The 13,321-nt window shown below is 44.9% G+C and overlaps 2 pseudogenes; one reads left to right on the forward strand and one right to left on the reverse strand.

Annotated features, from left to right (window-relative positions):
* The first annotated feature begins 585 nt into the window (after window positions 1-585).
* Window positions 586-1,532, forward strand: LOC136550926 (uncharacterized; annotated as a pseudogene).
* Window positions 1,533-11,267: 9,735 nt separating this feature from the next.
* On the reverse strand, window positions 11,268-12,622 carry LOC136550927 (carboxylesterase 15-like; annotated as a pseudogene).
* Window positions 12,623-13,321: the final 699 nt, after the last annotated feature.

Consider the following 13,321-nt stretch of genomic DNA (forward strand, 5'->3'; position numbering starts at 1 on the left):
TTTTGGTTATCTTCTAGATGTAACCGACCTATAACCCTGCCCCCAGACTATATAAGGTGGGTAGGGACCCCCTCAAAACACACAATATCATACAATACAATAAAGACAAAGGACGTATGGTATTACGTCGATCGGACAGCTGAAATCTGTCTAAATCGCTGCCTCTACGCCTTATGTCACCATCCGGTTCCTATCACACGCACCTCCACCGATCAATCTACCTTCATGAAATACTCCTCAAAGGACTGCCGAGCATCTTTTATCGACGCTAGCCTTCACACCGTGTCGCTCCTCGATCTTCTTCCTCTCGTCTGCTGCGACTGCGAATCCCATTTCTCTACTTGCACTCGCGTTCACACGCTACCGGATGCGACACGGCTGAGCTGCTCTGCTCTTTTCCCGCGTCGCGCCGGGCGTGGGAAACTATATAATACGTCCCGGCGCCTCGGTTATGCCAGCGTTCCATCGGATCATCCAAAACGCCGCCGTCCTACGCAGCTCTGACTGAGAATCCCCGCCGGCGCCGGCCGGCCTCCCTCGCTGCCTCTCCTCCTTCTCGAGAATCTCACGCGCGCGAGCTAAGAGATGACGTGGCCTACGCCACCGTTCCTGTACGCGCCGTCGCCGTTCGTGGTGGGGGCGGCGGCGGCGGGCGCCATCGTGATGGCCTTCCTGGCCATCTCCGAGTTCCGCGGCGACAACCTGACCTACTCCAAGTTTTGGCGCGGCCGCAGCGGTGGCGGCCAGGGACAGGAGACGCAGCAGCAGCAGCAGCGGGCCGCCGGCGCCCTCCTGGTGTCGAGCCGACTCGGGATGCTGCTGCTCGTCGCCGCGCTCGCGTCCTTCGCCGTGCCGGGCGCCGTCCACGGCGTTTGTGCGCACCTCCTCAGCGCCGCCATCGCCGTCCACTTCCTCAAACGCGTCCTCGAGGTACGTAAAAAACCAAATTGCACGTGTACTTTATACTGCTCTATGAACGGTTTAATTCTCGTGGAAATAGTCCCGACACGTTCTATCTCGAATCTCGATCAGGTGCTTTTCGTCCACAGGTACAGCGGGAGCATGCCGCTGGCGACGTTCCTGCTAATCGCCGGCTGCTACCTGTTCAACGGGGGCGCCATGATCTACGTGCAGCACCTCAGCCGGTGCCTCCCAGAGCCTCCATGGACCTGCTTTACCCCGGCGTGCTCGCCTTCGCCGTCGGCCTCGCCGGCAACTTCTACCACCACCACCACCACCACCTCCTCTCGCGCCTGAGAGCCCACAGCGGCGGCGACGGCGACGACAAGAAGGGGTACAAGATCCCTGCAGGCGGCCTCTTCGGGCTCGTCACCTGCCCGCCGCACTACCTCTTCGAGATCCTCGCCTTCTTCGGGTTCGCCATGATCGCGCAGACGCTCTACGCACTCACCGTGGCCGTGGGCACGGCGGCGTACCTCGCTGGCCGGAGCTACGCCACTAGGAGGTGGTACGATTCCAAGTTCGACGAGTTCCCGTCCAGGATCAAAGCGCTTGTGCCCTATGTCTGGTAGTGTGTAACTCGTAGCGAGTTGCAACTTGCAACCAGACTTTTGCCTGTATGTATTCTTTGTGTGTAATAATAAGAGATGGCGACCTTCTCATCAAGGTGCTATGAGACTGATTTGGATATAGTGTGTCTATCATTAATACTACTTTTTTCAAAGAAAAATAACATAAAAACTTATTAACTATATAGTGTAGATCACACCAACCTAACTCCACGAGTCCAGTTACTGCATTTTGCTGAGTTTGAGGTTTTCAGGCTAACGAATTGATGGAGCTAGTCTCTGTACTGTCCAAACTAGAATAATCTCCCAGCAAGGCTGTTCGTTCGTTCTCCGTTAGTCACTTTCCAGAGACTCCATGTACGGTATGAGAAATTAAACATAATGCATTATAACGACACCATTACCGCTTGCTATTTCCGGTTCACACGTGAAATTATATATTATATTAGCTCTATATTATATCGTGCCAAGACCTATATTCTTTGATCTGGCTGGCCCCGGATCAGAACTCTCCGCAATATGGATAATGATACTCTCAGGGGCGTCCGTCCTTTTCTGGACAGGACCGACCCGCCTGTCCCGCATCTCAGCACCGTGCGCCTCTGCCTCTCCCGCCGTGGCCACGATCCATCTGTGTGTCGACTGTGGCCAACCTCGAGCTCCGCTTGAACGAGCCTCTATGAAAGTGTAGCATGTAGATGAGCACATGTTGTAGCCATATGTTTTATGCGTTTTAGATATATGTTGCATATGTTTTATCTGGATATTTCAAAAGTAGATGTAATATTGCATATGTTACGATGGCTATACACGTATGTTGTAAGTGTATATTTTAAATGTTTTAGCTGTTTCAGACATTTATTACAAGTGTTTTATCTGGATGTTGAATATGTTGCAATGGCTATATACGTATGTTGCAAGTATATGTTTCAAATGTTTCAGCTGCTTCAAACATATGTTGCAAGTGTGTTATCTAGATGCTGCATATGTTGTACTTGTTATACATGTATGTTGCAAGTGTGTGTTTCAAATATTTCAACTGTTTTAAACGTATGTTGCAAGTGTTTTATTTGGATGTTGAATATGTTGCAATGGCTATACACATATGTTGCAAGTATATGTTTTAAATGTTTCAGCTGTTTCAAACGTATGTTGTAAGTGTTTATCTAGATGTTGCATATGTTGCACTGGCTATACACGTATGTTGCAAGTGTATGTTTCAAATATTTTAGCTGTTTTAAACGTATGTTGCAAGTATTATCTAGATGTTGCTAGCAGGGGCCATACATATATGTTGCAAGCGTATGTTTGTAAATGTTTTATCTTTTCGGACGTATGTTGCAGCAAATGCTTTATGTTGTGCATGATCAGGCACGGGAAGTGGACGCAGACAGAGGTGGTCCCCTCGGACGTAGCATTACCCGTGTGCGCACAGGAAGTGAGGCGGGCGTGGCGGCCCCCACAAGCATGCACAGGCACGCGTACCCCAATAGCAGGCAGGGCTAGGCTGGCAGGCGCGGTAGCAATAGCAGCGCGCACAGGCACGACGACAGTAGCATGCCAGCAAGTGGGCGGGTCCATACGTCTGGGCACTGGTCTTTCCCCTGCAATACTCTTCTTCCATCCATTGCTAGGCTACACTGCCACATGCTAGTAGCATACAACATGTTCGCTGGTTGGTTTTTAAGCTGATAAACTCGGCTGATGCTAGTTTATTGTGGGAGAAAAATATTATACCATGATAAGTCCTGCATGAAACCGACGAGTAAACCGGGCCATGATTTGGCGACCTTGGTCTGACGCTGACATACTGCTGCCTGCTCCTAATCTCTCCTGCATGCACTGCATGCAATAATCAAGCTTGGGGTACACCGAGTTGAATGACTGTACGCCACGAAGCAACCACACAAAGTGTGCGTTTTTTCTTCGAGGCTGCTGCTCTGTTCTATTTGCAGTGGCTTCTTCAGCGACAGATAATAGTCAGCTAGCTGACGGATTCTGTTTGGATTCAGCCAATAAACCAGCTAGTCCATTACCAATCATCCACCTATAAAAAATAACAATTCATAATAAATAGCTAAAAACGCAGATAATAGCGAGCTGTCAAAATTGGCCGGAAGCAAATACTTTTGCTGGTGTGCTTTAATGTGGTCAAGCTCCGTATATCCTTTGAAATTTGAACGACATTTTATTTTGCAATGCAATACGCACGCGAGCTGCAGCATCTTTAACGCAGTTTCTTGTGGCTCTGATCCCTCCTACACTAGTAACTGTAGCAGCAACGTTTTTAAAGTCGTTTCTCTCTCTATAATGCTTGTAGAATGAACATGAAGCAGAAAGAAGCCACAATTTACGGCTCATCTGATACTGCAGCGCGGAGTCGGTCGCTAAGGGCACGTACAGCAGTCGTTTTTTCTCCGTCTGTATCTTGACAAGTTTACAAAAATCCCCTCCGTTCTGCTTGGAGACGGTCTCCCCGTCGTCTCCTGAAGCGACAATGAAGGCCCGTGCTCCGACGCCCAATCGACAGGGTCAGCTGCGCTGTACGACCTCGCCCCCTCGAGTCGACGGCGTGCTCGGATCCCACGCGGGCGCTCGTGGTCTCGTTTGCTCCTTCGTCAAGTCCGCAGAGACACGAAGATGCCGCGACACCGCTCCTTCGCATCCGTCCGCACCCGCAACGCCTTTTCCCGCAACCTCGCTGGAGCTGCTGCCCGCCTCGCCTTGGCTCCCTACCTCTCCGTGCAGTAATCGACGCCGAGACACCCCGCATCGGAATCGCGGTGAGCTCCTCCGTATTTTCCACCCCTTCTCACCAGCCCCGCGCCTTGTAGCTCAAGTTCTGAGCAGCGCCGGCGAGCAAGCCATGGCACCGTGAGCTCCTCCGCATGGAACAAGCAGCCGTCCGTGCCGAACTTTCTCTTATTAGCTAGTTGACATCATCTCCGATGTCATGCTTGCATTATGGCCGTTTTTCTTTACAAAAACAAATCTAGAAATACACTCGAAATACACCTTTGTCATGGACACGGTTCATGGTGCACCGCTCTCACATCTCCTCCCCGGTCCACGGTTCATGGACCGAGTGCACAGCATATAGTGCATGCTAATTTACAATATAGCCGCTTTTCTTATATCAAATTAAATCACTGTTGCATCATCCTAGAAGCTTGGATGTGGTCTGAAAACTGAAGCCAAATATGCTATCTGAAAACTGAAGTTTGGGAAATTTTGCTACGTACTGAATATTACTGTTTCATATCAGTCTAAAAACAAGTCATTGCTGTTCATTCAATCAATAAAAGGGGAAGCTCCTTCGGTACACTGTAACGTAAACGGAACACAATATGACATGAGTTACTATCTTGCCCATAAAATATATCAAAGCTCGGCCAACACAAAGGAAACTCAAGAAGGATCTAATCGAGCACATATGGCAACACTATGAAAACAAAGAAAATTAGACAAAAGGTGTTGCAACTTGTCGTTGAAATATAATTATTATATTGATGGTTTTTAAAAATATTATAATCATGTTGCTCTTATTTATCCTTAATACATTTTCTATCAAATAGTCACATAATGGTATACAAAAAATTATTTATAGTTGATCCTAACTACATGCAAAGCATTAAACAGTTTAGAGACCAACCCTCTGTCTGTGGGTTGTATGACCTGTTTTTATACCTGTCTGTATGATATATTCGAGACGCTTAGAGACGAACACCTGTCTATGGGTTGTACATGCCCTAAGTGCATGTACACGTGTGTCTGCAAGGGTCGTCTGCGTGGGATGATTTTGCGAGAAGCCCCCTCGCGAACTGGGAATACGCCGAGCTCGTCGTCTCGCGAAGCAACGAGGACGGCTCGTGCTCCCATGCTGGAAGCGATGATGGCTCTGGCGTCGTATTGCTCCTCGTCGAGACGTGGATCCAATGCATCACGCGTGAAGGTTGGCGCCAAATTCCCTCTCTCCTTCCATTTCATTTTCCTTCTTCCCCTCGTGCAAATCCAAAATGTCGAAGTGAGGAGGCGGCGGCAGCGACCACGGAGCTTAAGGGCGCGGTAGTGTCTGTGGGTTAAACATGCCATAAGAGCTCGGCTAAACAGGCCCCGAGTGATGTGCTGAAAATTAGTCCTCCCAAAAAGTAACAAGGAAAAGGATGACAACACACTATGCTGTATGTCTTATTGTTTTAGCCAGATCACAGCAGATTTATTGCTTAGGCCTTGTTTAAAACCATGATATAAAGTTTTGGGGTGTCACGTCGGGTCATATAAGGGTGTCGTATGGGATGTTCGGATACTAATAAAAAATAAATTACAGAATCTGTCACTAATCTACAAGTCGAATTTATTAAGCCTAATTAATCCATTATTAGCATATGTGTTAATGTAGCGCCACATTGTCAAATCATGGACTAATTAGGCTTAAAAGATTCGTCTCGTAAATTAGTCGCAAACTATGCAATTAATTTCGTAATTAGTCTATATTTAATACTCCATGCATGTATCAAACATCTGATAGGACAACGACTAAAATTTAAGAGAGGAACCAAACACCCATTTACTAGTCCTCACTCCTGACAGTATGTATATGTCTGGCAAATTAGCAGTAACAACATACCATATTATGGCAAATAATAAGGCAACATTTGGATTCACTAGTCGTAGTATACATTTAGCTAGCAAATACTACTAAATATTAGCTAGCTAATTATTAGCTGAGGTGGTGGTTGTTCGGATCCACCGCTGAGCACCGCCAGTAGAGGTGGACAGGTGGTTGAGTAATTGTTATGAGGTGCAAATGAACTATGAATATTTAGGCCCTTTTGTATCACCATCTGGATTATTAGAATCTAGATTATGCATAATAATCTAGATTATATATTACAATAATCTAGGTTATTTTGGATCCTTAGATTGTAGGTGATGGATTACTGTAAGTCCAACGGCTAAATTCCTATTATATCCATGACTTTGGCGCTCATCCTTGTTGCTGGACGTTTTCCCTGTGTGCTTAGCGGTGGTTTTTGGGCATCGGAGCTGAGGTTGATGCCTTTCGTTCCACTGTTTGGTAGCCTGGATGCGTGGATGTAGGCTCAGGTTTGGTTGGCTGGCCCAAGCTGCGCTCGACCGGGGCTCATTCCGTGTTTGGTTCGCTGCAGGCCATCTTTTGTTGCATCCAGAGGTGCATGTGGGTTTGTTTGGTTGTTCGTTTCGGTGGAGCTGCCACGATCGTTTTCTTGGTTGTGCTGAACAGCTGAAGTTACCCTCACCTGCGAGTTCTAAAAATCGACTAAGTTTGGGACAATCATAGCATTTTTTTACGAGTGTCATAATATAAACACATAATCTTAGACATAATAAAATCAACAGTTGAAACAATCCAACACCTAGTTAATGAAAACAACAATATTTCTACTAGTTAATTGACACACAAATAGTTCTAGCCCATATCAAATTACATGCTACTTCAGCATGCATATCAGAACAACAATGACAATGAACTGGACTAGGATCACAAGATTATTTTATTGGCACCCCTGTTGTAGCCATCATCTGTCTAACCTCGTCAATGGCACCATAATTCAAATTTCTTTATATAGAAGATTTTAACCAACGATTGTGTCATCTTCTTTTTCAAATTTCTTTTTTTATATTTATGATCCAAGAAATTACTAGTCCGTCCTTTTGATTTTTCAAGCTGTATTATGTTTCATTAGGACAATCCTTTCGATAAAAAAAATTCTTTATATAGAAGATTTTCAATGTGTAATTTATGTGATTAGATTAGAATAGATTATATAAAAAAAATACTTAGCTATGTAAGAGTTTGTAACACATAAATGATAGTATACTTGTAGAGTAATTGTGAGTCAAACTGTTGACTAATGGTTACAGGAGATGAGTCCATCAAATGAGCATATTATAAAATATATTTTATAGTAGATGATTAGAACTAACAATTTGTTCGATCATAAATATAGTTTGTTATAAGAAATTTTTTGCCTGTAAACCGGTCAAACTTAGAAAAATGATTTAGAACAATATTTTTTTTCACCACGGTGATGAGAACAACACTGGAAATTGATTATCCAGGCACGGAAAGAGCCCCAAATAAATAGATTCCTAGAGTTATCTTAAGTCAAACTTTTTAAATTTTAACCAAATTTCTAAAAAAAACATTAAGATTTATGAAATCAAATTAGTGTCATTGTATTTACCATAAAATATATTTTGTTTCTCTTTTCTATAAAGTTAAATAAATTTAAAAAAGTTTGACTGACATGAATTGTAGGAATTGATTCTTTCAGGGACAGAGGAGCAAAGTTTACAAATTTTGTTGGGCGGCGGGCCCTACAAATCAGCGCCGGTCCTATGAGTTTGAAAGCCCTAAAGCGAACTCGTCGCGACGGCCCTCTAGACTATAAAATCTTATAATATATAGGCTAATTTTACTTGTAAAGGGAAATGAAATCCAATAATATATTTTTAATTTAACATGTCTGATATTTATCGATAGCGAGAAACAACGAAGACTTAAATTATCATTAACTTGTTGTTTCTCTTTTTTTGATTATCAGATGCATCTATAGGGTTCTCATCACGTACATCACTGCTTGAAGCTGGAAAAAAAACTTATCTAGAGCACCTTGTTGTGACTGAACAAACTGTTATTCCTGTCTTTTTTTGTTTTCTTTTTGCAACCCCTGACAAATTTCTTAGGTAACATTCTAAAATTCTCACATTTGACCTAAATTACAAGAAAAATATGACTATATGAGTACAAAGTACTAGACAAAAATTGAACAAGGAAAAAAATCTAGGGCCCAGACAATTTGTACATGAACTGATTCAGAACCGAGATTCACAAAATCACAAAAAGGACAGAAGGCAATAACCAAGATCAGATATCCAGGTGTCGTCGACTCGTCGTCCTTGTCAAGCCCTGCCTCGGCTGCCTTGTCGCATGGCGATCGCCCGATCGGCGCTGCGTCTCGCCATTTGCAGAAGTCTGGTCGCGATCGCTGTGCAGGGCTGCGGAAGTCGCAATCGCTGTGCGCCCGTGCGGGGCTGCGGCGTTGGTGGCTCGGCTCCTCGCCTCCTGAAAAAGAAAGAGGCTGACCCTGATGGATTGCTGGCATGCTGGCTATTGCATCTTCTCATTAATCCTAAATTCTAATGGACTATACCTAAGGGCGTGTTTAGTTTTCAAAATTTTTTGTCTCCTACAGTAAAAGAGCATGTTTGGACATATGCATGGAGTACTAAATGTAGACGAAAAAAAACTAATTGCACAGTTCTCGGCAAAATCGCGAGACGAATCTTTTAAGCCTAATTAGTCCATAGAAAGCCTTAAATGCTACAGTAACCCCACATGTGCTAATGACCGATTAATTAGTATCATTAGATTCGTCTCGCAGTTTCCTGATGAGTTCTGTAATTTGTTTTTTTATTAGTATCCAAAAACCCCTCCCGACACATCCGATGTGACACTCAAAAATTTTCACCTCTCCTTAAACACACCATAAATGGTATGGTGAGGCCTAAAGTCCGGGAGACAAGTAGCAAGACTCCAGCCTCTGGCACCAGCACGCAGGCATCACTACTGGACTCAGTGAATTTGCCGAGTGCCAGGGGCACTCGGCAAAGCCCAATTTGCACTCGGCAAAGGCTTTGCCGAGTGCTGCACTCGGCAAAGAGCACTCGGCAAAAAAAGAGTCGGCAAAGACGTCTTTGCCGAGTGTCTTTTGTCGGGCACTCGGCAAAGCCTTTGCCGAGTGCCGACACTCGGCAAAGTTGGAACCGAAAAAAAAGCCGAAAAAATGGGAATTTTTACCCAAAAAAATGATTTTTTTTAATTGGTGGAGGCCCCCCACCGGTCAGCGCCCATCCATCTCCGGCTTTTTTCGCGTAAATTTCACGGCTACGCGGCCGACGGGATTCGAACCCAAGACCTCCCGCTGCGCACAAACCTCCTCTACCACTACACCACACTGTCACTTGTGTCTAGATTCCGTTTTAGTTCCCAATATATTATACTAAACCGAGTGTAAATTGCTTATTTGAGACCCTAAATGAATTCAAATCAAAAAGTGGTCAACTACAAAGTTTCATAACTTTTTGAGATCTACAATTTTCATTTAGTAAGTTTTTCCATCCGAGGTCGTTTGAAAAATTTGAATTTTAAATTTGAGAGATTCAAACGTAGTTTTGCATGATAAGATGATTTCAAATCAAAAAGTTGTCAACTACATAGTTTCATAACTTTTGGAGATCTACAATTTTCATTTAGGAAGTTTTTTCATCCGAGGTCGTTTGAAAAATTCAAATTTTAAAATTTTCAAATTCAAATGTCGTTTTTGCATGAAAAATGATTTCAAATCAAAATGTTGCCAACTACAAAATTTCATAACTTCTCAAGATCTACAAAGTTTATTTTGGTCATTTGTTCATCCGACATAGTGGTAGTAACATTGTTCACAAATCATATATATCTCTCTTCTATTTTCATGAAATTAATATGAGAGATGTATATTTTATGAACAACGTTATTGTCGCTTTGTCAAATGAAGAAATGACCAAAATAAACTTTGTAGATCTTGAGAAGTTATACAACTTTGTAGTTGAAAAGTTTTTCATTTGAATTCATTTAGGGCCTCAAAAATTGATTCGAAAAACTGATTTGCCGAGGGCCAAAAAAATGCACACGGCAAAATACCTCTTTGCCGAGTGCCAAAATATAGGCACTCGACAAAATACGGCTTTGCCGAGTGCTAGAAAAAAGGCACTCGGCAAACTGAGAGTAAATTGCTTGTTTGAGGCCCTAAATGAATTCAAATCAAAAAGTGGTCAACTACAAAGTTTCATAACTTTTTGAGATCTACAATTTTCATTTAGTAAGTTTTTCCATCCGAGGTCGTTTGAAAATTTTGAATTTTAAATTTGAGAGATTCAAACATAGTTTTGCATGATAAGATGATTTCAAATCAAAAAGTTGTCAACTACATAGTTTCATAACTTTTGGAGATCTACAATTTTCATTTAGGAAGTTTTTTCATCCGAGGTCGTTTGAAAAATTCAAATTTTAAAATTTTCAAATTCAAACGTCGTTTTTGCATGATCAGATGATTTCAAATCAAAATGTTGCCAACTACAAAATTTCATAACTTATCAAGATCTATAAAGTTTATTTTGGTCATTTATTCATCCGACATAGTGGTAGTAACATTGTTCACAAATCTTATATATGTATCTTCTACTTTCATGAAATTAATATGAGAGATATGAGATATGTAGATTTTATGAACAACGTTATTGTCGCTTTGTCAAATGAAGAAATGACAAAAATAAACTTTGTAGATCTTGAAAAGTTATACAACTTTGTAGTTGAAAAGTTTTTCATTTGAATTCATTTAGGGCCTCAAAAATTGCTTTGAAAAAATGATTTGCCGAGGGCAAAAAAAAAAATGCACACGGCAAAAAGCTTCTTTGCCGAGTGCCAGAAAAAAACACTCGGCAAAGACGTATTTTGCCGTGTGTTTTTGTTTGCCGAGTGTATTTTATTTGGCACTCGGCAAACACGGTATTTGCCGAGTGCCCGATAAAATACACTCGGCAAAGCCTCGGCACTCGGCAAATCGCCGGTTTCCGGTAGTGCATCGTTCAGTCATTTTCCGAACCTGAGCTGAAAAATCAGCATTCGCAGCCATTGCAACAGCAACCTCCATCATCATGTCATCTAAACCAACTGTGCAACGAACTGAGATTATTGTTTGCGTTTGATCTGTTTATTCTGAGAAATCGTACTGTTTCGCATGACACATCTTAATTATTTCCGTCAACACGACTCTGACAGTCTATAAGCCAGACAAACTAAGCAACGTGCACGAATCGCCTAATGACCCGGATCAGCTCGTCGGAGGCCTCACCGCAGGGCTCCGTGACGAAGAACCCATGTCCCTGCCCCGCGAACACGACGAGCTCGACGGCCTTCCCGGCCGCCTTGAGCCTGGCGACGTAGTCCACCACGCGGGCGTGCAGCGGGTCCTGGTCGGGATCCACGACGAGCACCGGCGGGAAGGCCGCGCCGAGGTCACTCAGCGGGACGCTCCCCGGCGCGAACGGGTTCGCGAACGGGTGGTCCTTGTTTGCGCCCGCCGGCAGCGCCAGGCGCCACATCTGGTCGAACAGCGCCAGGCCCATGACCTGGTCGGCCAGGCACGCCGCCTCGGACGGCGTCGGCTCCTCGCCGCCGAAGTAGGGCCAGAGCATCACGCACCCGGCGAGGCGGAGCGGGGCAAGGGCGAGCCCCCCCTTCGGAGCCGTGGCGCACGGCGACGTGGTGCGAGATGTTGCCGCCGGCCGAGTCGCCGCTGACGAACACCCGGGCGAAGTCGGCCGACTCAGCGAGCCACGGGTCCGCGCCCGCCGCGGCGGCGGACGACGACGTGGCCTGCGCGCGGAGCCAGGAGAAGACGGACTCGGCGTCGTCCAGCGCCGCGGGGAGGCGGTGCTCCGGCGCGAGGCGGTAGTCCGCGGAGAGCACGAGCGCCGGGAGCTCGGTGGCGAGCCGGAGCGCACCCGCGTGGAAGCTGGTCATCTCGAAGCTGAGGAGGCAGAAGCCGCCGCCGTGGAAGTAGACGAGCACCGGCAGCTTCTTCTTCTTCCCGACTCCGGCGTTGGTGGGCCGGTACATGCGAGCCGGAGCGCACCCGCGTGGAAGCTGGTCATCTCGAAGCTGAGGAGGCAGAAGCCGCCGCCGTGGAAGTAGACGAGCACCGGCAGCTTCTTCTTCTTCCCGACTCCGGCGTTGGTGGGCCGGTACATGCGGAGCCGGAGGCCGTGCGTGTCGTCGTAGACCACGTCCTTCCACTGCACGGGCAGGTCCGAGTCCGACGGAACGCGGCCAGTGGGACGGAGCATGGAGTAGTCCGTGGAGCGCCTCACCGTGCCGTCGCTGAGCAGCTGCACGAAGCCGAGGCAGTCCTCGACGACGTGTGGCGCCGCTGCCGTGCCCGGCGCCGGCGTGGGCGACGACATAGCCGGTTGGCTCCTGAACAGTGAGCAGTGGAGGCAAGAGTGTAAAGTGTGAAGGCTGCTGGATGCACTCGCATTTGTTTCGCTTATTATATAGGACTGGACTGGACTGCTGGACCCACGGGTCAGCCACACCAGGCTAGTTAGAGAGCCGTGCGGCAAACCGTTTGTGGACTTCCCTTCCATTCCAATTTCCATTTCACTTTAGTTTTCCTTAGTCATAAATCAAATTTATGAAAAAAATAAACTAATAATTATTAAAAAATAATTCAATTATTAAATTCACTATGAAATGTGTTTTCATGGTGCATGTATTCGAAATGAACTTATAAATTCTGATATGATCTCTTAAAATAAAATTTAAATAAATAAAACAAAATTAGAAAGATTTGATTTAGAACAAACTTATAGCCTACCAGCTGAACGCAAGGAGTAGCATCTCCTAGAGCCTCTTTAAATTTCACTTTCTAAATCATCATTTATAGAGTCATTTGTATAAAAATAGCTTTCTATATCTTTTTACTCTCCAACAGCTTTTCTATATTTCGTGTATAGTTCAAAGAGTCATTCTCGTCTTCTATTTTTGGCTAGCGAAAAATTTAGAATAGAAGATGCCTATATTTAGATAACCATTTAGAGAATGTATTGGAGGATAGTTTTCACCAAAAATCTCTATTATTGGCATTTAAAAAGAAAATAGAGAGTCTCTCGCATATGCTTAACACGTTACTGTCTCCTCCAAGTGGCAA

This window comes from Miscanthus floridulus, chromosome 4, assembly GCF_019320115.1.
Source record: "Miscanthus floridulus cultivar M001 chromosome 4, ASM1932011v1, whole genome shotgun sequence".
Lineage (NCBI taxonomy): Eukaryota > Viridiplantae > Streptophyta > Magnoliopsida > Poales > Poaceae > Miscanthus > Miscanthus floridulus.